Source organism: Geotrypetes seraphini, chromosome 17, assembly GCF_902459505.1.
Source record: "Geotrypetes seraphini chromosome 17, aGeoSer1.1, whole genome shotgun sequence".
Lineage (NCBI taxonomy): Eukaryota > Metazoa > Chordata > Amphibia > Gymnophiona > Dermophiidae > Geotrypetes > Geotrypetes seraphini.
Window position 1 is genome coordinate 1019987 of NC_047100.1, and position 25892 is coordinate 1045878.

General features: G+C 42.8%; 1 protein-coding gene across 3 annotated transcripts in view; it reads left to right on the forward strand.

Moving 5' to 3' along the window:
- The first annotated feature begins 2476 nt into the window (after positions 1–2476).
- GRM7 (glutamate metabotropic receptor 7) overlaps positions 2477–25892 on the forward strand; it is a 430791-nt gene continuing 407375 nt past the window's right edge. For all 3 annotated transcript variants that reach the window (XR_004537403.1, XR_004537404.1, XR_004537405.1), the window contains exon 1: positions 2477–2640. The gene's annotated coding sequence lies outside the window, so the exon portion shown is untranslated. The remainder of the gene's footprint in view (positions 2641–25892) is intronic.

A 25892-nucleotide genomic window follows, 5' to 3' on the forward strand; every position in this document is an offset into this window, starting at 1 on the left:
TGCTTTTACACCTAAGCAGCACCAAGACCAGCCGCCACTATCGAGAGCTTTTGTCCCAATCCAGCCAGACGTGTATGCTCTTCACCATACAATTTGTTGGAGAGATCAATCTGCCTGCTTTTAAATATCAGCAGCATTGGGAAAACAACTACTTTTACACCTAAGCAGCAGCGGGTCCATCCGCAACCACCAAGAACCCACAGACCCGAACCTGCCAGGAATGTGAGATCCGCCCCCCCTACAATTCGATAAGAAGATCAACTGTTTTTACACCTAAGCAGCAATAGGACCAGCCGCCACTACCGGGAACCCTTTGCCACGATCCAGCCAGACATATAAGATCTTCCCCCAGCATTCCATTGGATAGATCAATCTACCTGCTTTTAAATATCAGCAGCAGTGGGAGAACAACTGCTTTTACACCTAAGCAGCATTGGGACTAACCGCAACTACCAACTACTTTCAAAATAGCTCTTTTAGTCTTTAAGACATTAAAATCCAATACTCCGGCTTTCATAGATAGGCTCTTGATCCCATACAGTTCATCTAGAACTCTCAGATCATCTTCACAATGTACTTTAAATGTCCCCTCTTTAAAAATTATTGGAACCCGCCGTGCTTCAATTTTCTCCGTTACGGCACCAATGTTATGGAACTCTCTTCCTTTGTATTTAAGATTAGAACAGGATTTAAAAATATTTAAAAAGAACCTTAAATGTCTTCTTTTTAAAGAAGCTTTTAATTGACAGATTACAAATTCTCATTTTTCTAGACATCCTTTCGGTCTCTCATTTTTCCCCTTATCTCCCCAATGTGTTTCCCTTTTATGTAATCTTTAAATAAATATTGTATTTCCTCCCCACCTTCCCATTGTTATCAGCTGTCTTCTTGTCTAAATTTGTTTCCCAGTTTGTTTATATGAATAGTAATTGTATAAGTAAGTCCTCTTTATTTTATTTATGTAAAACGCTTTGAAATTTTAAAAGCGTTTAATCAAACAATATAATAAACTTGAAACTTGAAGAGCCCATAGACCAGATCATGACAGGAGTGTGAGCTCCACACCTCCTGCAGTCCGCTAGGAAGATCAACTGCTTTAACACCTAAGTAGCAGCAAGACCAACTGCCTATAATAGGAGCCCTTGCCCCGATCCAACCAGGCATGTGAGCTCCTCCCCCTATATCCCGTTTAAGAGATCAATCTACCTGCTTTAAATATCAGCAGCAGTAGAAAAACAACTGCTTTTACATACAAGCAGCAGCGAGACCTACCGCAACCACCAAGAGCCCACAGACCCGATCCTGCCAGGAGTGTGAACTCCTCCCCCTGCAGTCCATTGGAGAGATCAATCTGCCTGCTTTTAAATATCAGCAGCAGTGGAGATCAACTGCTTTTACACCTAAGCAGCAACGAGACCAGCCACAACCACCGAGAGCACACAGACCCGATCCTACCAAGAGAGTGAACTCTTCCCCCCATGCAATCCGCTAAGAAGATCGACTGTCGGCTCCGGGCGGCTTTCCCGCAGAGGAGAGAATCCTGCATTCACCGTGGGCCTCATCTGGGGCAGCCTCCTTGGAGCGGCTGGGGCACGGGCAGTGTGTCTGGGAGGGAATGCATGGATGGGAGAACATCGCAGGGGAGGAGACATAGGCATCCTGGGACTGTCTGCCAAGTCTCTTCCCTGAAGAAGCCCTTTCTGGAAACGCCAATCGCTCCTCCTAAACTTACTTGCTCCACTTCATCACTGACGCTGAAACCGTGGATTGAAGACAAAGTTTTATTTTATTTTTCTTTCCAGCTTATGATTTATCTTTAATCTTATCTATTGTTTTGCCTTTTGTCTTTGTTTTGTTCTATTTCTATCATTTAAATTTCTCCAGAATTATACTGTTCAACGGCTCCCCCTTCTGCTTCTATTCCTTTCTCTCCTCTCTTCTACCTTCCAAAGTATTTAGATCAATACTGTTTTGTTAAAATGTTTATTTTATTTTTATTTTTCCTCTAACTCTACTTTTCACTTCTCTATTACCCTCCAGGTACTTTAGTTAGATTGTGAGCCTTCGGGACAGTAAGGGAATTTTTCAAGTACCTTTCTTATTTCTAATCTTAATGTATATTTTCTGTAAACTGCTTAGAACCTAACGGATGGAGCGGTATAGAAGAAATAAATTACATTACAATTACTACATTACTATTCTACATAGATTTTCCCCATCAGTTTCAGCTTCTTTAAATTCTATGTTGATTTTCCCGCCCACGGGTTGATTTTATTTTATTATGGATTTGGGGGTGTTTTCTGTTTTAGACTTAGAGCCACTAGGCTTATTTGCATGTGTTGTCTGGATCTCCTCTTGTGATATATCGCGACTTACCCCCTCTTCTACTCTCGCGGGGCACGTGGAGAGGTTGGGAACGTCTTGGCGCATGCGCCGTTCCTTTTCTCACGGCCTCAGCGGCTCCTACGCGCCTCCACCTGAACCGGAAGCCTTCGCTCGGAGGACGTGACGTCAGCCTCAGGTTCAAGTTCAGGCGCGAGGAACCGCTGAGGCCGCGAAGAAAAGGACGTCGACGGCGGCCCGAAGAGGCAACGGCCAGGCGGGCGCGAGCCAGAAGGGGAGACAGACAGACGGACACAGGTAGGGGGATGGGTGGACTTTGCAATGGAGAGTTGACTGGTCAGGAAGGAAGAAACGCCTTTGTGTATATTAGTCATTTAATTGGGGGGGGGGGGTTGGGGGGGTTAAAATTACTATTTATCTACTCCATTGATTGAAATGTGTCAGTTTTGACATTTGCTGCCTCTCTTTTGCCCTGTTTAGGAAGAAACGCCTTTGTGTATATTAGTCATTTAATTGGGGGGGGGGTTGGGGGGGTTATAATTAATATTTATCTACTCCATTGATTGAATTGTGTCAGTTTTGACATTTGCTGCCTCTCTTTTGCCCTGTTCAGGAAGAAACGCCTTTGTGTATATTAGTCATTTAATTGGGGGGGGGGGGGTTGGGGGGGTTATAATTAATATTTATCTACTCCATTGATTGAATTGTGTCAGTTTTGACATTTACTGCCTCTCTTTTGCCCTGTTCAGGAAGAAACGCCTTTGTGTATATTAGTCATTTAATTGGGGGGGTTGGGGGGGTTAAAATTAATATTTATCTACTCCATTGATTGAAATGTGTCAGTTTTGACATTTGCTGCCTCTCTTTTGCCCTGTTTAGGAAGAAATGCCTTTGTGTATATTAGTAATTTAATGGGGGGGGGGGGTTGGGGGGGTTAAAATTAATATTTATCTACTCCATTGAATGAAATGTGTCAGTTTTGAGAATTGACATTTGCTGCCTCTCTTTTGCCCTGTTCAGGAAGAAATGCCTTCGGTTCGGTCTCTCTGCAGCAGAGTCTTCAATCTGAGGCTTTCCTTTCTCTATGTTACTACTTTTCCCCCCTCTTTTATGAAACTGCCATAGTAGTTTCTAGCACTGATGCTCCTAGGAAGCCAATGCGGCTCCCCGCACTACAGTTTCGTAAAAGGAGGCCTTAGTTTTTGCCTAGGGGTTATCTGTGTGCTGGTAGGAATGAATGTTGAGAAGCCTATGGTCTGCTTTGCTAGTTGAATTTGCTGCTTAACCATTATAGTGTTACAATTAGTGCTATTATGGGGCAGGGTCTGGCCCACGACTTAGCCAGTGTTTTGAATTTCAGCCTCTTAATGCCATTGACTTTGACACCCCTTACCAAACTGGAGAAGCAGAACAGTGTCTGAGGGGGAGATTAAAGCGATTTGGTTGTAATAAACTCCAGAATGACTTTCAAATTTAAGTCTACAAAGCAAGACTATGACAAGAGTGATGCTATATGCCAGTGTTCTTCAACCGCTGTCCACAAAATAATTCTTTTATTCCTGCCGGTCCATCGATGTAAAAGGGTTGAAGAACACTGGTCTAGAGTGAAAACCAAAGTTCAGGAATGGGTGACAAAATATCATCTCGAGCTATATACCAAAACCCCCCAAACTATTATGTTTCAGGCATCATACACCTCTAATCCTAACTCCCAGGGCACTGACAACAGGCACCAGCTTCAACACCGATAAAGCCTCCAAAGGACTAGGGGCTCCTTTTATCAAGCCACGCTAGCGGTTTAACACGAATAATAGCACACGTTAAACCGCCGGCCGTGCTAACCGCTACCGCCTCCTCTTGAGCAGGCAGTAGTTTTTAGGCCATTGCGTGATGAAAACTCGCGTGCGTTAACCCCGCTAGCACGGCTTGATAAAAGGAGCCCTAGCAGTCATGCTAGGCAGTTTGTTAAATCTTGAAACTCATGTAAATAACCCTAGTATGGAAATTCTTCCTATCTTTACAAAAATTAAGAAGGGTAAGTAAGACCTTATTTCTTCCATCAACTCTTCAGAATACAAATCCAATCAATGATTTTATCTTATTGCAATGTCGATAACTTCTCCAGATTTACAAAATTATTAGGAAGATCTGTGGACCACCGTAATTCTGAAAGCTGCAAAATACAAAACACACCCAAAAAAATCATTAAATTACCAAACAGCAAAAGTATGGCACTCACTCCCCACTGAAATTTGCACAAACACCGTATACAATCTGTTTCACAGAAACCTAAAAACATGGTTTAAAAAAAAAAAAAAAAGAAATCCCTACCACAGATTAAAGAAATGCAGGCTAAAACCAGAAATAATATTTAGAATCAGCTTGTATTTGATATACAGTATTACCCTATACCACTGTAACGTGTTTATAACCCTATGTACTGTAATCTGTATAACTTTAAAACTGAGCTTCTATCTGCTGTACTACCCTATATTGTACTACTCTATGTTTCTGTACCAGGATGTTAACTCCAGGCAGTGGCGTAGCGAGAGTGAGAGGTGCCCAGGATGGTGGCACCCTTCCCCCTCCCTCATCTCGGCCCCCCCCTTCCCCACGCACATCCCCTTCCCTTCCCCATACCTCTAGTTGTTCACTGCCACGAGCAACAAGAACTTCAGTGTGCTCCTCAAGACCCCTTCGGCTCTCCCTCTGATGTTGCTTTCTATATGTGGCATCCGGAAGTGACATCAGCAGGAGAGATGACACGGTTGCGAGGAGCATGTCAAAGTTGTTGCTCATAGGGGTGAACGACTAGAGGCACGTGAAAAGGGAGGGGGGGCGTGTGCATGGAGGAGTGGGAATAGGAGGGGCGGAGAGGAGGAGGGGTGCCGGTGCCCCCACCAACATGGCGTCCAGGGCGTACCCCCCAACTATGCCAGTGACTCCAGGTAACACGCATTACCCTATGTAACATGTTTTCCTCTATATGTTGCTTGTAACCCGCCTAAGACTAGTTTGTGAGGCTAGCATAACATTTTCCCTAGATCAGTCCTAGCCACCTACTTTACATGCAGGCATAGGGTTTGCTGGAAGTTCTGGTGCAGACTGAGAAGCTCTGATGGACAAGACTGAGGAGGGAGCAGTTTCCTTGCTTCCTACTAGGTTTTCTGTAACTGTTTCAGCTCAAGAGATGAATCTACTGGGAGGTTTCTTTCTCAGGAGGATCAGCTAGAGGTGAGTGTATGTGTTTTGGATTAGTTTCAAATATGGCGGTGGGACTGAAGGCTCTTGAATGCAAGGATTACCTCCAGGAAAGGCTCTCGGGACTTCCTTGAGTTGCTGGTGATGATTCTTGAGTGCATTTGCACGTCCCTCAAGAGACTTGATGTTGTGGTGATAAAGTCATTTATGTTCTTGTTCCTAAAGTGGATCATTTGGCTCGTACTCAATTCAAAATTAATGACTGTGATGGGAAGCTGGTGAATTTGATTCAGTGCAAATTGTTAATTATCAGAAGATGGAACAATTAATAAATCATTATCTACATTCAAATTTGAAACTTTAAAATTTTTCCCAAATATTCCAATTACTTTTTGAAATCTAGTTAGTTAGACCTTATTACAAGTGTACAAATTCCAAGATGGATGATTATCCTGTTCAACAGGGAATAATATTCTACCAGGCTCTGATGCAACTGGGCAGAGAAGGAAGGAATAAGTGGAGAAAGATGAACAGGAAAAAATTGACAACATATTTGGAACTTGAGAAGGCAGAGCTCAAAGACTTGTCAAGAGTCTCTTTACTAGTATGAATGAATGTCATTTGTTAAGTTACGCAATAACCAGAACAAAGCTAGTGAAATGCAACATGTCTACTTGTACATTACCTGTAGGATAGTCCATCCACGCACAGTGCAGCACTTGGCCTTGAGTCATGTGGCAGCCACAAGGTCAGGAACACAGATGCTCCATTGCAAGATTGCACTTTCTTTGGGCAGAGGGAATGAAACCTGTGGAAATTCACTGTCGGATATTGACTTGGTATGGACATAGCACTATGAATCAACGAAAGGTTTATGAGTGGGAAGAATCGTTGTAACTGGCGAAGGTTGTTCTGTCGCCTATCAACATTGCGCACACAAGAGCACATTGACAGGGCAGATGCCTTGATTAGAAAAGATGGATAACGGTATCTCAATTGGATCTGCATTTGCCATGATGCATGATGACTTGGGATACAGGAAAGTCTCATACAACTTACTGAACTGCATAAGCAACTGCGTGTGGAGATTGCAACCTAATTCCTGAGACAGTATGAAGAAGATCCAAGTATTCTGGAGAGAACTGTCACTGGCAGCGAGACATAGATGCATCACTACGACCGGAGAGCAAAAGACAAAGCATGCAGAAGCTAGATCAGAGGTGTCCAATGTCGGTCCTCGAGGGCCGCAATCCAGTCGGGTTTTCAGGATTTCCCCAATGAATATGCATTGAAAGCAGTGCATGCAAATAGATCTCATGCATATTCATTGGGGAAATCCTGAAAACCCGACTGGATTGCGGCCCTCGAGGACAGACATTGGACACCCCTGCGCTAGATGAACGATACAACAAAGCGTGTAGAAAAGTGATATGTTCAATTGCTCACAGTTACGTCTATTAAAGCCATTAAATGTATTTTGTATTTACTTTTTGATTTACCCTTGTATCATTTTAATTTGGAGCAGATCTGAACCACTTTTAATTCTCAGTCTTTACTCACAGGACAGAGACTTTGCGTATTCCCAGATGTGGCAAAAATTAAAGCAAGAAAGAAGGAAGATATTTTTGAGTTTGAGACAGGAGGCCTCCTGTTTGCTTTGATATCCTTGTAAAATATGCAAGCATTAGATAGATCTTCTTTGAACTTAGGCAAGTGAGAAAATTTCTACAGCATAAATAAATATCCTCTGTCACAGGGAGCATCAGTAAAAGAGGAATGAACTTCAGAGGTTTCATTCATTTTTCAAAATGGGTTCTTTGTTTTGCTTTTAGGATTCTCCTTGTTTTAGGTGTTTTTGAATTCATCATTAACATTTGAAGAACAGGTTAATTCTACGATATAAAAAGTTAAAAAAGAAGATATTTTGTTTTTGAGCAGTTCAAAATCCTTGTTCAAGCACTAATTCTTAGTTGGATTTCAGCACTCTCTTGTATGTTGGATGTTGCAGGATTGTTTTGTTTTTGTAAAAATGTAAAGTTTACCTGTTTAAGAATTCTTGGGGAAAACTGTGGGTGTTTTTAATATATGGTCTCAAGGGATGTGGGGTGTCCAGGTTTCTCTCTTCCTATGCGTTTAGTTTTAAGATCTGTTTTGTAAGACATTTTGAGAATTGTTGACATACATACATGTGAATTTGTTCATGAAATGGAGGGTAATATTAAGAACCGTTATTTGGAATTTTCTTGCCCCAATTATTTCATGTTCGTCCATGTCTACCATTGCAGTCATCCTTCTATTTCATAACTATATTCCCACAATATTTGATCTAACACCACAATATAGTTTATGGCACCAGGCTTGTCTGCACAATCTAAAACCGTTCTGCTCCCTTTGCTAGCGAGTATAAATTCACCCACTGGAGGAAGTGCTGAGTTGTAAGTAGCTTTTGCCTCCTTTTTGACTATTTTAAGAAAATACTCTTTCAGTTCACACAGCTGGCCACCTAGCCTGTATGATTTTAGGCATTCGTTATATTACTGTGTAAGTGATGCACCTATGCATATCATTGCATACAGCTAATCTATTGTATCAACACGTGGATAGTCATTCCTGCTTCTGTAAGTTATTTGTAGTTGCATTATATTTAAACATACGGTATATAAGCTTATGATTTGATATGTTTATTTATTTTAATTTTTCTTGCAATTCTTTTTTTTTTTTTTTAGTAATATATTTTATTAGTTTTCCAAACATAACAATACACAGAAACGCAAAGTGCAATGCAAGTAAGCAAAACAAGTATAACAGTCCAGACCAGAACCACCCCCGCCCCCAAAATTAGAGTTCACTGAGTATTAATAGAAATATTCCAGTCCTGTGGATTTCTTGCAATTCTTTATGTTGTACTTCTTACCTCTGATGCAGCCTGTGGGTGAAATGTGGCCACATCGGGGATTTGATTTAATAAAACCACACTTCGCTATTTGCTGATCAGCTAATGTGCTTCCTGTTGAACATTGCTGTCTCTCTTTCCGATTGGTCATCTCTTCGAACTACCAAATCTACTTCTGATTTCATTGATAAATTCCAATTGGATCCCTAAAATGTTTATTCTCAGAATAATAATGTGATCCCAGTTAATTGTAACTTTTTTTTTTTTTTCATGTGTCTTATTATTATTATTAGAAGCCACCTGCAGAGTAATATTTGCAGTTTTAAGTCAGGTACCTTAATATATTATTTTGATTTGATTGGCACACAATTCTCTGGAGTGTATTTGGAATGCATAATTCCATCAGTAACAAAGGTACCAGGTTGGGGAGGGCAGGGGACCTTCCTTGCTATTTAAAAGTGCCCCTGCTGCCCCTTTTCTTACAGACAAAGGTGTTGGAGCACCTATTTAGCCCCACCTACTTTTGTCATAAGGCGTATGGGGACAGACTTGAAGATCTCAATCTGTATACTTTGGAGGGGAGATACGAGAGAGACGTTTAAATACCTACGTGATGTAAATGCACATAGTCTGTTATTAAGACGTGGGGGAAGCTTCTGCTTGCCCTGGATCAATAGCATGGAATGTTGCTACTCTTTGGGTTTGGCCAGGTACTAGTGACCTGGATTGGCCACCATGAGAACAGGATACTGGACTTGATGGACCATTGGTCTGACCCAGTAAGGCTAGTCTTATGTTCTTATGAGTCTCTTTCATTTGAAAGGAAGCTCTGGAATGAGAGAGCATAGGATGAAGTTAAGGCTCAGGAGTAATTTCCAGAAAGGGTGGTAGATGTGTGGAACAGTCTCCCAGAGACAGAGACTGTGTCTGAATTCAAGAAAGGTGGGCTAGGCATATGGAATCTCTTAGGGAGAGGAGGGGATAGTGGATGGGCAGACTGGATGGGCCATTTGCCTTCATGTTTCTACCGTAGCTTCCTCAAATGATTAAGCTTTCAATTCAATTTCTGTTCCTATTTCACATTGCATGATTTTAGAAACTTTTAAGGCAAATCTAACAGAGACAGTGGTCTAGGTGTTTCTGCTGTGAATGGACAAATCAATCCTCTGGGTTTACAAGTGGCTAAGCAGCACTTGAATAGGGTGCAAAGCATTTCACAATCACAGCGCTACATTCATTTTCTTACTGCATTCCATTTTGTCAATAAAAAGATATTAAAAAAATTAATAAGGAGAAAAGCATTTAAAATAACAAAATGAAAAGAGTTTGCTTTTAAGAAAGTGAAAACATTTAGCAGCTCTGGGCTCTTTCTGGACTGAGAGAAAGCGGAGATGAAAGGAACTATTCAACATCAAGAAGGTGTTTGAATTAGAAAATTAAATTAAAAAAAGAAAGAAATCGTGACCTTAAGGGATCCAGCAGACTTCCAGGACCACACAATGTCAGCTGCAACAAGGATTTTCTTAGTCTAGGCAATTTGTGTAAAATTTTCTATTACCAGGGTGCTGAAAAGAGAGCTTTCAATCTAAATTGGTATTTAATGCACCAGGAGATAAAGAGGCCATGATTGGCTTTGCTAGTGTGATTACATGTGTGGAAATGGCATCTAGGCTGTGTAATCTTGTTTGGGAATTACTATGGAAGCTGCTTTCCATTTTCTAATCATAATTCCACATATGCAAAGTCAGAAATCAGGATTTCAGCTTCATTATTTGCCTCATTCAGGTACAAGAGGTGTTACCCTGCTCCAGAGGGTTTACATTCTAAGAGCTAGGTGTAGTGACAGGAAGAAAGAGAATTGCTGAAACAGCCCAAAAGACTGAATGAACACAGCAGATCCTCAAATCTTAAGAACATAAGCTGTGCCTCTGCTGGCTCAGACCTCGGGTCCATCATGCCCAGCAGTCCGCTCACACGGCAGCCCATCAGGTCCAGAACCTGTATACTAACCCTCTATCTATACCCTTCTATCCCCTTTTCCTTCAGAAAATTGTCCAATCCCTTCTTGAACTCCATTACCTTACCCTGTCCTATCACTCCCTCTGGAAGCGCGTTCCAGGTGAAGAAGAACTTCCTAGCATTGGTTCTGAATCTGTCTCCTTTTAATTTTTCGGAATGCCCTCTCGTTCTTGTAGTTTTCGAAAGTTTGAAGAATCTGTCTCTCTCTGCTTTCTTGCATGTGCTATGCTTTCATTTGGCAAAATGGAAGCTTTCAAATGTTCGTGGAGTCCTGCTTGGTGCAAAGAGACAGTTTGCAAGAAGATTGCCGGGTGACCCTGAGAAGACTTCTAGAAAATCCTTGTTCTTTTGGCTCCTATTGGAAGTCTGGGTTTGCATTTCCATTATCCACAGAACCTAATTATAACCCTTCAGTATTTGATCTTTCAAACCCAAATGCAGAGTTTTCACTTGAATAATTGGCAATTTACCATCGCATATGCAAATGAAATTACTGTTGGCAAAAATAATGATTGTTGCTTTTGGGAGGATTAATCGCCAGAGTCTGCCCTTCTTGTGTTGATGTTTAATTTAATTCTGCTGCATGTATTAACTGAGGAAATTAATTCTTTGTTAATTATTGTGTGTGTCGGCTAACGTTCTCACACTTGACTGCGTATTTTGTTAAAGTATGCTGCTAGGATAGGGTAATGTTGATGTGTTTGGAGTCTACCCAGTGTCTTCAAATGTGTTCATCTGATGCATGACGTTGCATGAACTGGGGTCTGGCAGCTGGTAAGTGTGTGGAACATGGCCATGATGAAAGTCAGCAACACAATATCCTCTACACAGCTCTGGAACCTTTAATGTACAAGAAAAACAAACAAACCAGGTAGCCGATCCACAAGATCCAGCATATAAAAGAATAGTAGATCAAAATAGAGATCCAAAACCCCAATGTAAGACCAATGGTCCATCAAGTCCAATAGCCCATCCTTACGGTTGCCAATCCAGGTCTCTAGTACCTGGCCAAAACCCAAAGAGTAGCAACATTTCATGCTACTGATCCAGGGCAAGCAGTGGCTTCCCCCATGTCTTTCTCAATAACAGACAATGGACTTTTCCTCCAGGAACTTGTCCAAACCTTTCTTAAAACTAGCCATGTTAACTACTCTTACCACAGACTCTGGCAATAGCTTCTTTCCCTTGCAAGGGAGAGGAGAGAAGCTATTGCCAGTAGGTGATACTTCGTTAAAGAACACCATTTGTTTTTTACAGCCTCTGATGCAGCCCTTATAAGGGCGAAACAGGGCTTTTAATTATTTATGATTTTACTAGTGTTAAAGCCTGTTACATTAACGGGTGCTAGAAAGCAGCCCCCTTTCCCTCTCCCCCTCCAGTTCCTCCCTGACTGTCTCTCTGTGGCCGCCTTCTGTCTCCCCTCCCCCAAGTAAAGCTGCCTGCCTCCCAACACACCCCTCCCCCCAAAGCAGCCTCCTTTCCCTCTCCGCCTCCAATTCCTCCCTGACTGTCTCTCCGTAGCCCCCTTCTGTCTTCCCCCCAAGCAAAGCTGTCTGCCTCCCAGCACACCCCTCCCCCAAAGCAGCACCCTTTCCCTCTCCCCCTCCCAATACACTCCTCCACCAAAGCAGCCCCCTTTTCCTCTCCCCCTCCAGTTCCTCCCTGACTGTCTCTCTCTGTGGCCGCCTTCTGTCTCCCCTCCCCCAAGTAAAGCTGCCTGCCTCCCAACACACCCCTCCCCCCAAAGCAGCCTCCTTTCCCTATCCGCCTCCAGTTCCTCCCTGACTGTCTCTCCGTGGTCCCCCTTCTGTCTTCCCCCCAAGCAAAGCTGTCTGCCTCCCAGCACACCCCTCCCCCAAAGCAGCCCCCTTTTCCTCTCCCCCTCCAGTTCCTCCCTGACTGTCTGTCCGTGGCCCCCCTTCTGTCTCCCCCCCCCCCAAGCAAAGCTGTCTGCCTCCCAGCACACCCCTCCACCAAAGCAGCCCCCTTTTCTTCTCCCCCTCCAGTTCCTCCCTGACGGTCTCTCCGTGGCCCCCATTCTGTCTTCCCGCTCCCCCCCCAAGCAAAGCTGTCTGCAGCCCCCTTTCCCTCTCCCCCTCCAGTTCCTCCCTTACTGTCTCTCTGTTGCCCGATTCTGTCTCCCCTCCCCCAAGCAAAGCTGTCTGCCTCCCAACACACCCCTCCCCCCCAAAGCAGCCTCCTTTCCCTCTACCCCTCCAGTTCCTCCCTGACTGTCTCTCCATGGCCCCCCCTTCTGTATTCCCCCCCAAGCAAAGCTGTCTGCCTCCCAGCACACCCCTCCCCCAAAGCAGTCCCCTTTCCCTCCCATCCGACCCTCCCTTCCTGCGGTGTGGCCGGCTCCCTTCCAGTGGTCCCGACAAACGTCCTGAATCCAGCAATGGCCGCAGCACTCTAAACACGCTGCTTCGAGGCCTTCTACTGGCCTGATTTGCTCTGCCTTGTCGGGCAGAGTAAATCAGGACAGTAGCAGGCCGCAAAACAGCGTGTTTAGAGTGCTGCGGCCATTGCTGGATTCAGGACGTTTGTCAGGACTGCGGGAAGAGAAGAGGAGCGACGGCAAGAGACTAAGGGAGCCGAAGGGAAATTTATCAGAGGTAAGATTTGAAAGATTTCCTGAAGGATGGATAAGATGGGGCAGATGAAATGAGGGTGGTCAGGCAATCTGCCAGCTTGGAATGAGAGAGTTCTCTCAAAGTACCTCTAAGGTTAAAACTGCTGGTTTCTTAACTTCACACCTGCAGAACTTTCAGAAAGGGTCTTTCCCCCCACATGTCCCACTCACAGTTTCAGCTAGATACAAAGTCTATGGAGTGGATACCCTTGCCGCCAAACCCTGCTTTCGGGGAGAGAATTCTATCGAGAAGAGATTCCTGGACAGCCATAAAGAAGTTTGAGTTTCTCCCAAATTTCCATGCTGCTGTTCTCCTTCGAAGAGGCTCATTCCCAGCTGCAGGGGTGCCCCGTTCTATTCTCAGGACTCATGTGCAGCGCTTGAGCAGAGAAAACATCCGACGTGGGACCAGTCGGCCTTCTATAATCTTCCATGGTAGTTTGCTTCGTCGGCAGTACTTGGCTAACTGGTAGGACTCGGACTTTCGCCGTTCCCTTTCTCTTGCCCATTTTCCTGGCAAGAGAACCAACACGTTCAACTCCACGGAGCTTCAGACAAATTGACTTCACAAGCTTCTCAGCATGATGTCATCTTGGATCTTCCCTCCTCATAAGGCGTTTTTTTTTTTTGTTTTTTGCTGAAAAATCTTGAGTGGTGTAGAATGAGTAAAAGCGAATTGATTTTTCACCCTTTCAAACAGCAAGGAATCATTGCAGGTTGCATAAGATTAATAAGGATACATATCTACTCGAGAGTCCTCCCAAAAAGGCACTCCCATCAGCAGATTATGAGCTCTGCTGAACATGCAATGGTCATGACTTGTCCGTTTTGTCTTAAGTGCAGGAGACAACAGACGTCTCAAAGTAACACACATTTCTGAGAGCAGTACCTTATCCACAAGCAGGTGTCCAAGGAATGGATGTTCACAGCTCTGCAAAATCTCAACTTTGCCACACCAGAAAACAAAGCTATGACAGCAAAGAAATGCAGCGAAGAAAGTGGACAAACTGAAGGTCCCCTAAGGAGATTAGATGCCATGGTCTCCTAAATTACCAGCAGCAGAATTATTTGCTGGTGCTTATTCTCTGAATAACCAAAAAAATCATGAGCTCTAGACCTGGAAGCTGTTAAAGAACTTAATGAGGAGAATTCTGAAAATCAACGATCTGTAAAAGCAAAATTGTATAGAGAAGTCCCGTGCACTAAAATCATAAGCAGGGCAGGTATATGTGATACTTTAACAAACGCATGTTAAGTAGACTGCAGATGTAATTACCACTACAGTGTGATTAAAAATCTCGATTCCGCTTCCAAAGTCTCATTTGTTAGAATAACGCTTATCAGCATTTTAGTTGGTGTGCAATATCTCTTTGCTTTATGCTTCATTTTGCAGGAACCTTGAAGCAAAGTCACAGATGAACAGGACAGATCTTGAAAAGCACAGCTTGCCCGATGCAACTCTCGCCTCCTGAATCCATTGCTCAGATTGAAAGATTAGGTTCAATTAGGTCAGAAAGTAGAAAACGCTGAACGTCGGAAGGGTTCTGGAATCACTCAGCCGCAGCTGGCCTGCTTCTTTACTGAGCCCTTTCTAGAGACCTTCACTCACACCTACCCTTCTATCACGTTTTCCTGTCCTTATGCCTCACCACCTGGGAGTTCCATTCATGGTCTTTCAACCCAGGGCTGCTTTACTGCACCAGTTTCCTCTCCAGGTGGGAGACATGGTGGAGGAGTGACCCAGTGTTTAGAATAGCCGACCAAAGAATTGGGGAGTTCAGAGGAGTCAAATCCCACTGCTGCTCTTTGGGACCTTGGGTAGGTTGGTAAGCCCTCCATTGTCTTAGCTACAAATTTAAGATCTGCAATGCCCCTTGCTCAGAGACAGGAACAAGATTAAACCCCAGCTCTACTAGGCTTTCCCATACCAGGTACTGATATGCTAGAGACAGGAATGTACAGTTTCATTCAGATTTTTGTGAGGTGGAAAGGGGCAGTGATCACTGGGGAAGTGCGTGAATGTCCTTATTTAATCACTCCAGTAGTCATCTGGTCAGTTTGGGTTTGTTTTTGGCACTTCGATGCTTTTAAAACATGTCTAGCTCCGGACATTGGTCTGACCCAGTAAGGCTATTCTGATGTTCTTAGGACTCCACGTTGCCATGCAGATGGGAGGCCACTTGAATATTAAATATGTTTATTAAATACATAGTGTGAACTCTTCCCCCCCTGCAATCCGCTAAGAAGATCGACTGTCGGCTCCGGGCGGCTTTCCCGCAGAGGAGAGAATCCATGCATTCACCGTGGACCTCATCTGGGGCAGCCTCCTTGGAGCGGCTGGGACACGGGCAGTGTGTCTGGGAGGGAATGCATGGATGGGAGAACATCGCAGGGGAGGGGACATGGGCATCCTGGGACTGTCGGCCACAAGAAGCCCTTTCTGGATACGTCAATCGCTCCTCCTAAACTTACTTGCTCCACTTCATCACTGACGCTGACCCATTCTGCTTCTATTCCTTTCTCTCCTCTCTTCTACCTTCCAAAGTATTTAGATCAATGCTGTCTTTTTTAAATGTTTATTTTATTTTTTATTTTTTCCTCTAACTCTACTTTTCACTTCACTATTACCCTCCAGGTACTTTAGTTAGATTGTGAGCCTTCGGGACAGTAAGGGAATTTTCCAAGTACCTTTCTTATTTCTAATCTTAATGTATATTTTCTGTAAACCGCTTAGAACCTAACGGATGTAGCGGTATATAAGAAATAAATTACATTACATTACATTACATAAGAACTTAAGAACATCAGAATTGCCTTACTGGGTCAGACTAATTGTTCATCAAGCCCAGTAGCCCATTCTCACATCCAGAAGCCCATTCTCAATCCAGGCTCTTAGTACCGAGGATCAAAGGAAAACAAATGATGTTTATGTTTCAAAAAAGTCATTGAGTTATTGGATGAATAAAGTCATTTGAACCAATTGAATGAAATATAATGACATTTTTGTAATACCTTGTGTTCAACCAGTCTCAGGAACAAATTCCACTCATTTTTTTGCATGTTTCAAAAAGACAGAAGGTACTTGATGAACCGAAGTTCTGATCCGGAGATGGCAGTTCTTATGGATGAAAACTTACTTGAGCAGCAGGTACGACTCTAACAAAGTCAGAGAGGAGGTAATCTGAACTTGATGGTAAATTAGGAAGAGATTATTACATAACTGAGAAATAAATTCATGAGACCCTCTGCATCCTAGGGCGCTTCATACCCACTAAACACTTGAGCAAAGAAATGGATTTTCAAGGCCACCCTGAACCTTTGGTAAGAAGCTTTTAACTGGAGGGGGATAGATGTGTGTTTCAAAGCCCTGGAGACATGAAGAAAGAGGCACAGAGTGACAGAATGCTGACCTCTAGTCCTTTGAGCAGAGCATACGAGGTGGGGATGCTTAGAGAGCCTCAGTAAAGAGCCGTCTGCATGTAAAGCGCTATAGGACAGTCCCATCGCCTTGTCAATTCATTGTGCTAAGATACATCTCAGTAGCAACACCAGAGGCATTTGGAGACGTGGTTGACAGTCACTTCATCTCAAACAGGCGTACCCCGTACCTGGGTTCAATGGATAAATGTGGTCATGTTAGCTTAGATTAGACATCCTTTCACCATAAATATCCCCCATTTGGGTTCTTGCTCGAGACCTCAGGGATTGGGCAGCACTTTCTTTCTTTTTTGATAGTGTTTCCATACGTTGAATTATGTCTATACAGACCACTGGAAAGCCAGGTAAGCCACAGGGGCAATTTTCAGAAATACATCCACCACATAAAGATATGGTAAGCAGATTATTTATTCACATATCTTTTTACTGATACTCAGTGACTATATCCATTCAGTTAGGACCATTCAATAAACAAGATAACATCTCTAGAAAACTAGGACCTGCTATTTGCACAGCCTCTCCTAGAGAGAAATATACCTGGACAGCAGCTCTCATTTTGGCCTCTCATCTAGAACTCCTTCACCCCCCTCCCAGTGGTTCAGCTAATACATTTTAAAAAAAGCATCCAATTGGTTTCTACTTGATGCTAAGCAAAGCACTGATTTTTGAATATTGATCTACGCATTTTTGTGGACAGCTGGTTTTCTTAGATAAACTTCCCCTCTGACGTGAAAGTTGCCCTTCCAGATTGGGGGGGGGGGGGGGCTCTGGTGTAGCTTGTACTGTCTTTCAATCCATTACCCATAAAAATAACTATCTTCTCTGGTTCTCTTGTCTGTTTCATTACTGGTAATAAATGAATATCCCTTTCTTCATTTATCTGAGTTGAAGCAGCTTGACTGAAATTGGAGCCATGGATGATACTTTGAAAGAGGGCAAGCGGTGCTGTGTCTGCTGTGATAGATTAAGCACTGACATTGCCAGAAACCATGTCTGAAGCTGCCCTGCTAGTACTGCGTCTCTCATCCAGCAGCAGCATGTCAGGAGGGAGTCTGACAGGCAAGCTGATCTTAACCCATTCGGGGCCTGGCTCTGTAATCAGTCTCAGCAGACAGAGTTCTGGTTCTGTTACTTCCCACTGATTTCCTGTATGGAATCGGAATGACAACCCCCTGCATGCAGTGAGACAAAACCAGGACAGAACTGGATCAGAGTGTTCAGTCATCCTAAGCTGAGTTGGCAACCCTAGAACTCCTGGATCTAGATGCTAGTACATGATTAAGAGAGAGTGGTCAAGTTGCCCAGTTTCAAGAGGGAGATTTTTATTATTTTTATTTTTATTATTATTTTATTTCTTATATACCGCCAAAGCCGTAGTAGTTCGAGGCGGTTCACAATAAAGAAGGGCTGGACAAGCAGCGAATGGTTTACAATCAGTGAATACAGATACAACAGAGAACCAGCGAATACGGTTTTTTAGGCCAGTCCTGGACTTCTGTCAACATAAAATCATAACATACAACTGGAAATTCGATGCGGCTAACAGAATTATGTAGAGGCTGGACATCCTGATGCATTGTGGGATCTGTCGCACTGATTTCAACTGGTGGAGTCAGGAATGAAATAATTATGTTCCTAGCTGTTAATTTTCTTTCCTTTAGATGCAGCAGATGAATCCAGAGACTAGTGGGATAGCACACATCTACCAGCAGGTAGAGATAGAGAACTGACTCTCGGGTGTGTATCTTGGATGGAACCCCTCCTGGCCAGTTATTATCACTCTTTGCCCAAGCAATGCAGCTGCATGCCAACCAACTTCTTTCCCAAAATTTCTCATTCCCAAAGTCTGCCAACCGCTTTTTAAGAAGCGACCCAATTCCTAATGTTACATCCCTTCTCCCTTCCTCTTCTTTTTTAACTTATATTTATTTATTTTATTGTTTTTAACAATGTAATTATTTACCCCCCCCTTTTCTCCTTCTACCCCCACTTTCATGTTTGTCTTTGTAAAATGTCTTTAATATTCACTCTTCCCCCTTCTATAAGTATTATTTTAATTCTTTATTTTATCTTAGCACTGTAAACCTGCGTAGGGAAATATTGAAGAGCTCGGATAATGGTTTCGCCAGTACTTCACTCAACTCTCTGAGCACCCTGGGGTATAGGTTGTCTGATCCCATGGCTTTGTTTACTTATGAGTCTTGAAAGTTCGCAGTAGACGCTACTGGGCGTAAACTCGAAATCTTGAAACGGGTCTTTCTGGCTTTCCCTTGTCCATAGCTGAGGACCAGCTCCCGGCGCCTCACAGGTGAAGACTGAGCTGAAGTATTCATTAAGTAGTTCTGCCTTAGTGGAATTCGATTCTGCATATTTCCCATCCGATTGTCTTAAGGCGTTTCTATCCCATCTTTGTTTCTTTTCCTGTCATTAATATAACTAAAGAAGGATTTTATCCCCTTAATGTTCCGTGCTAGATTCTCCTCTGTTCGGAGCTTGGCCTCTCTGACTGCCTTTTTGACAGCTTTAGACCTGTCCAGATAGTCTTATTTCGCCTCACGCTTTCCTAAATGTTTGTAGGCAATAAATGCTTTTTTCTTCTCTTTAACGAGATCCGAAATTTCAGTACTGGGGTCTTTTGTTTCTCCGATGTTTGCTTACTGTTTTTATATAGCGATTTGTTGCTTCGATGCAGGGTGGATTTCAGATTTGACCACATAGCCTCCACATTATCTGTTTTTGCTTGGTTGTGCAGCTCCCGATGGACAAAATCTCCCATGCGGTCGAAGTCTGTGCCTCTAAAGTTGAGGACCCTCATCGCTGTGTTTGATCTAGAGAAACCTTTCTTGAGGTTAAGTCATACCATGTTATGGTCGCTGGAGGCCAGCGTATCACCCACCGAGACCTCCGAGACGCTGTCTCCATTGGTGAGTACCAGGTCCAGGAATGCCTGGTCTCTAGTGGGCTCCAATACCAATTGTTTGAGTTGTGCATCTTTATGGAGGTTAATATTCTTCTGCTGCCACATGTAGTCGCAGAGAGTGTGTTCCAATCTGCATCGGGCATGTTGAAGTCCCCTAACAGTACTGTGTCCCCATGCAAAGTGATGTTTGCTGTCATTGATTAATTCCATATCTTTGTCTTCCTGTTGTCTTGGAGGTCTATATACCACACCAAGGTACAGGCATTTTTCGTTCCCTCTGGCCAGGTTTACCCAGAGGGATTCCCGATGTATCCTAACATCCGTGATTCTGGTAGTATTTGATGTTTTCCTTAGTGTAATAGTGCTACCCCTCCTCCTAACTTGCCCTCTCTGTCACGACGAAGTAGGTTGTAGCCTGGTATAACCATATCCCACCCGATGCGGAGTCCGTGAACCAGGGTCTCTGATATTGCCACCCACGTCCAGGTCGGCGTTCATTATTTCAGTCTCCAGATCCAGAATTTTATTGCCCAAGCTGTGTGCATTTACATACATAGCCCTCCATACCTGTGGAAATGAGTATCTTCCGAGTTGGTGTGACTCCTAAATTATCGTGTATAGTATGGATACTTATCTTGGACTCAGAAGTGTGGTTGTGACTCGCCTCCTATGGGTAGTTTCTTACTGCTCTGGAATGTGAGTGTGTACCTCCCCCAACTTACCTAGTTTTAAAGCCCTACGAAGTAGGCGGGCTAGTCGATGTCAAATACGTTCTTGCCTCTCCTGGTCAGGTGAAGTCCGTCTGGTCCCTGTAGTCCTGGAGCGCCTCTCCATGGTCTAGGAATCCAAAGTTCATCTCTATGCCCTATTCCGAAGCCACTCGTTAGTCCTTTTGGATGCGCTCTTTCCCTGGCTCTGCCAGGAAGGAGGACAGCCGACCCCCTAGAAAACCAGCGGAAGGAGCCAATACTCCGTCATTGTGCAAATCGTGAGGTTTGGGGAGGAGCCGGCTGGGAGGAAGAAGGCTTGGCAGGACGAAAGGACTGCTTCTGCAAAAACTTGTACCTGGAACTGTATGCTGCATTATACAAAGCCTTGTATGCTGGCTTCCCTGGCCTATATCTTTTGGTATCCCGAAACGCGGCTTAGACAACGGTGACCTAACTGAACTCTTTAGCTTATCTTCCAGCAACCTCTGAGACTTGGAGTTGCCAAAATTATTTACCAGTCTATCCAGGTCCTCTCCAAACAACAAATGGCCCCTAAAAGGAAGCTGCACCAAACGCAATTTGGAGGCAGCATCCACCACCCAATGCCAAAGCTACAGTTGCCATTTGGACAGAGACATCTGCTTCGCTGAAGCCTGAATGACATCTTTTAAGGCATCCGTCACATATGGCAGCCCTGACTCCACATCCGGAAATTCTGGGGGCAGAGCCTCCCCAGACTCCACCAGCCCATCCGTAATCTGTTTGTCCCACTGAAGACAAGCCCATGCTTCATAAGAACTGTACACGGCCACCTGCAGAGTCAGGGCTGCCACCCCAAAAGATGATTTAAGGTGTCTCAAGTTTCCTATCCTGAGGATCCTTAAGTGCCACTCCCCCTTCTACTGGCAAAGTGGTCTTAGTCATGGTCGCTACTAACATGTCCACCTTTGGAAGCTTGAACCTGTCCAGCTCCTTCTGAGCCACTGGATATAACTGTCTCATAGCTTTGGCCACTCTGAGACCCGACTCGGGTGCAGCCCATTGCTCCAAAATTAACTCCTGCATGGCCTCATGCACTAGAAAGGCTTTTGAAAGCCTCCTAGTGCCAGCCATAAGGGGATTGGTCGCAGCCGACACCCCTGGGTCAGGTTGAGAAATATGAAGGCACTCCAATGCCTTGGAGATAAATGGAACAGACGCAGTGCGGATGATCATCTGCCTCTGACCCCAAAACCTCGTCCAACTGTACAGTACATCCTGTCCACGGGTATCCACTGTAGAGCCAAAAAGAGCAAGATAGACCTCTGGGCTGGAAGCCTGCATCTCCTCAGCATCAGACACCACCCTGCACCGCTCGGCCCTTTACTGACCATCCCCCATACCAAATTGCGGCAGGGCCAGCGAAACCTGGGCTAAGCCACCCCCTGCACTCCCCCCCCATATCTGTCTCTCCCTGTGCCTTCACCACCCGACTGAAGCCGCCAAATTACCCTGATGCAGCTCCACCGCCATTGCCTGTGAAGGCACTGCCAAACTAACTTTCGTTTCCACAACTGTGTCTTTCATGTAGGAAACCAGCGAACACTTCAGCATCAATAAAGCCACCACTACGTCCCCTGCACAAGGGGCCGACACACACCCGCTAGCATTCTGCATTTACCGCATCGCAAACAGCACTTGGCCGCTTCTGCTGCCATCTCCTCTTGGACCCGCTCACACGCACACATACCTCAAAAAGAAACCAGTAGTACTCGCGTGCACCCGGTGACTGAAAGGCAAAGGCAGAGTTCTTGCACTGCAGCACAGATACTACCCTGGAAATACCTGGTTCGGTCTACTCTTTTTTTTTTTTATTTATTTATTTATTTTTACCCCCCCTTCTGGGAAAGAAGTCCTCTAAACTAACAAACTCCCTTTTCTCCATAGGTGGGGAAGGGGACCTGGGAGGGCCCAAGTGTTGCCCCAAAGTTGGCACCGTTTAGCAACACCCCTAAACTCATACTGAAGCCGCAACAGGAGCCAGAGAATAGCAGCCATCCAACACTGCTGGAGATACATGCATAATAACTGGTGAAGAGGGGTTACATTCAAGATATACACCTGAGTGTCAGTTCTCTATCTCCACCTGCTGGAAGACGTGTGCTATCCCACTAGTCTCTGGATGCATCTGCTGCCGTTGCTAAGGAACTACAAATCCCATACTGCTTTGGAATATAATGTTGAAACCAGGAAGGACTGGCCAAAAAGTTTCCCTCCTGGAAATGAGTAACTTGGTAGTTCTGAATTAATGCAGAGGAAGAGTTTTTGGTTGGTCCCTGGATCTTTTAAGGTCATAGGGGAAGTTACAGTTAGTCAGCGAAGAGCTGGTAAGCGTGCATTATGTGAAAATAAGGTCTTCAGGACCACTTAGGTTACTTTCAGCTATTCAGAAATGTAAGAAGGAGTTGAAGACAACTTTATATGTAGAGGCTTTTTCTTAAAAGATTTAATTATTTATTTTGGAGAACTTTTGGATGAATGTAATTTATTTGTTGTTGTATTGTTTTAGATTTTGTATGTATTTTTGTGAATCACTTAGGTTTAAGTGGGTGTGCTGGAAATGAAGAATGCTGCACCAGAGGTCATGAAAGCTTCATTTTAATATATTCAAGCTCTCCAGAGAGAGTTCTGCAAAAATCAATCTGCTCTGGTAGAAAAATGAGTTTCAACCCTGTACTAATCAATTTCTGATTGTCATTTAAGAGTCCTTTAATTTAAAGTAAGAAAGTCGGTGGGAAACAGGCTCACAAGACGCAACAAATATCTAAGATGACAAAGAGACCGGCCAGTGTTTCCCCTTAATAATGAACACTGATGAAATGAATGTTTTTCCACATTCCTGCAGACACCGTTACAGTGCATTCAAATTGTCCTTTGTCACTCTAGTTTGTTCTAATTGTAGTCAACTAGCAAGGAAGGTCATAATTTAAAACAAATTAGCAGCTTGATTGGAACGAGAACATCCAACTTTTACTTGATAAAGTAGCTCCTTATCAACAAAATTTATTTCAGCTAAGAAGAAACGTATTAATCCCTGGTTTACCGCAGAACTTGCCATTATTTAAAAAGCAAACGAGATCCCTTGAACGCTGTTGGAGGAAAAACAAGAATCAAACTAATTTAGAAAAATTTAAAAATCACTCCAATATGTATAAGGAAAAAAATAAATCAAGCCAAAAAGAAATACTATTCGAACCAAAATTTCAAAAACAAAAAATGTTTCCACTCTATATAAAATATTAAAAACAATTACCTCATCTTGTGAAAAACCAAAATGCTCTGTAAATTCAGTTACCAACAGCTCAATAACTTGCAACTCATTTTGTTGAAAAAATTAAAAAAATTAGAGAATAAATTTGATACTAATGACTTAGGAACATTGAACAAAACGACATAGCTACCCTCTCTGAGTTATCATGCTAAATGTACACAAATTTCATCTTCCCTCCCTTGAAGAATTAAAATCAACACTCAGGACAATCAACAGCAAAGGTATGCAAAATGAAATTATTCCTCCTTTTTTTCTAAACAACATTTCGAATTTTTCGGACCTTTAATACTTTTTATGATCAAGGAAAGTCTACAACATAACGCTATGCCATTGGCCTGGAAAACATCTATTATCTATCCCATTATCATGGATCACAAATTAAGCATCGAAGATAAAACAAATTATAGACCAATTGCTAATATCCCATTTCTTGCAAAAATAATAGAGAAAATTGTTTTTTACTCAGATATCAAATTATATAGAGCAACAAACATCTTACACCCCAATCAAACTGGTTTCAGGCAAAATCATTCCACCGAACATTCCCTGATAGGTATGACATCTTCAATACTCTATATTTGACCAACCACTCTTCTGTACTTTTGATCTCATTAGACCTCTCGGCAGCATTTGATACAATCGATCATAACCTATTATATAAATAGATTAGAATCTATTGGTATCTCCGAACAAGTTCTTCAATGGTTTAGGTCTTACTTGGACAATCGAACTTCTATAGTTTCTTTCAACGATACTGTTTCTGCAAGTTTTTCTAATTCCTTATGGTATTCCCCAAGGCTCTATTTTATCCCTCTTCTCTTCAATATTTTTCTTCTCTCCCCTCTTGACTCTTTGTCAATCCATCGGTTTTACCAGTATTCGCATATGCAGACGATGTCCAACTTTTACATCCTATAGACCCCAATAATCAATCTGAAATCATGAATATCAATGACAAACTCAAACAGATTCACTTATGGTTGGATAACAATAGACTCTCCCTAAATATTAATAAAACCAACACGTTACTCTTCCCTTGGAAAGAAAATCATAAAATATCTGTTCCTATTGAAATCCAAGGAGTAACGCTCAAACAAATTAACAAAATTCGGATCTAGGCGTCATCCTTGATGAAAACTTAACATATCATGACCACATCAGTTCTGTGGTCAAAGCCTCTTTTTACAGACTGCGTCAAATACGTTCTATATTCAAAATTTCTCTGTGCAAAATCTTTTAATATATTAATTCATTCATTAATTATTGCTAAACTTGATTATTGTAATTGCCTTATTCAAAGGAATGGCCCAAAAAGAAGTCCGAAGATTACAGATCATACAAAATACTTCAATTAAATTAATTACTGGGGCCAAAAAATTTGACCATGTAACCCCTTTATTACAAAAGCACATTGGCTCCCAGTGGGACATCGAATTTTATATAAGTTATCGTTACTCACCTTTAATCTTTGTCATCCAAAACTCCATCATTCATTTATAAAGTTCTAATCCCATACACTTCTCAAAAAATCCCTACGATCTAATCAGCAACTTTTATTAGTTTGTTCCCTCTCTCAAAATCATAAAATACCAGAAGACAGTATATTTTCTCAGTCACAGCACCACAAACATGGAATTCTCTCCCTCTTTATTTAAGGGAGGAGAAAAACCATCGGACAAATTTAAAAGCCAACTTAAGAGTTTTCTTTTTATAGACGCTTTAATCCTTAATTGAATTGTTAATTACCTCTATACAATTCCCTTTTACTTCAGTCAGCTATATATTTACTTTGTTTTCCCATCCATTCTGTGTATTTACCCTTAATTATTCCCCCCTTTCCTATTATAAATTGTATATCTTCCCCTTCTTTCCCAATGTTTCCTGTCCAAATTTTGTCAGTTTGTATTTAATTTGATTTTAAATATTTTTTATTATATTTTTGTTAATCTTTTATTATGTATTTTCTGTAAATGTAAATCGCTTAGTAGTTACGATAGGCGATTAATCAAATATTGAATAAACCTTGAAACCTTGAAACCTTTGATATAATTATTCCAACCCCACAACGATTCACATTTTTATGAATTATTTCCTTTCTCTGGCAACAATAGCTTTTACTTCATTCTTTAAGACTTGCCATATTGGGAGAGACTGAAGGTTCATTAAGCCCAGTATTATGTTTCTACCAGTGGCCAACCCAGGCCCCAAGTACCTGGCAAAAACCCAAAGAGAAGCAACATTCCAGAGCTGAAAATTGTGATGTCATAAATGCCTCATTCCTCCAATGCCCTAAGAGCCAACCCTCATCAGTGATATCACAATGGCTCGACTGTCCTACACTTGGCTCACATAAGAATATAAGAATTGCTGTACTGGGACAGACAAAGTCCATTAAGCCCAGTATCCTGTTTCCAACAGTGGCCAAC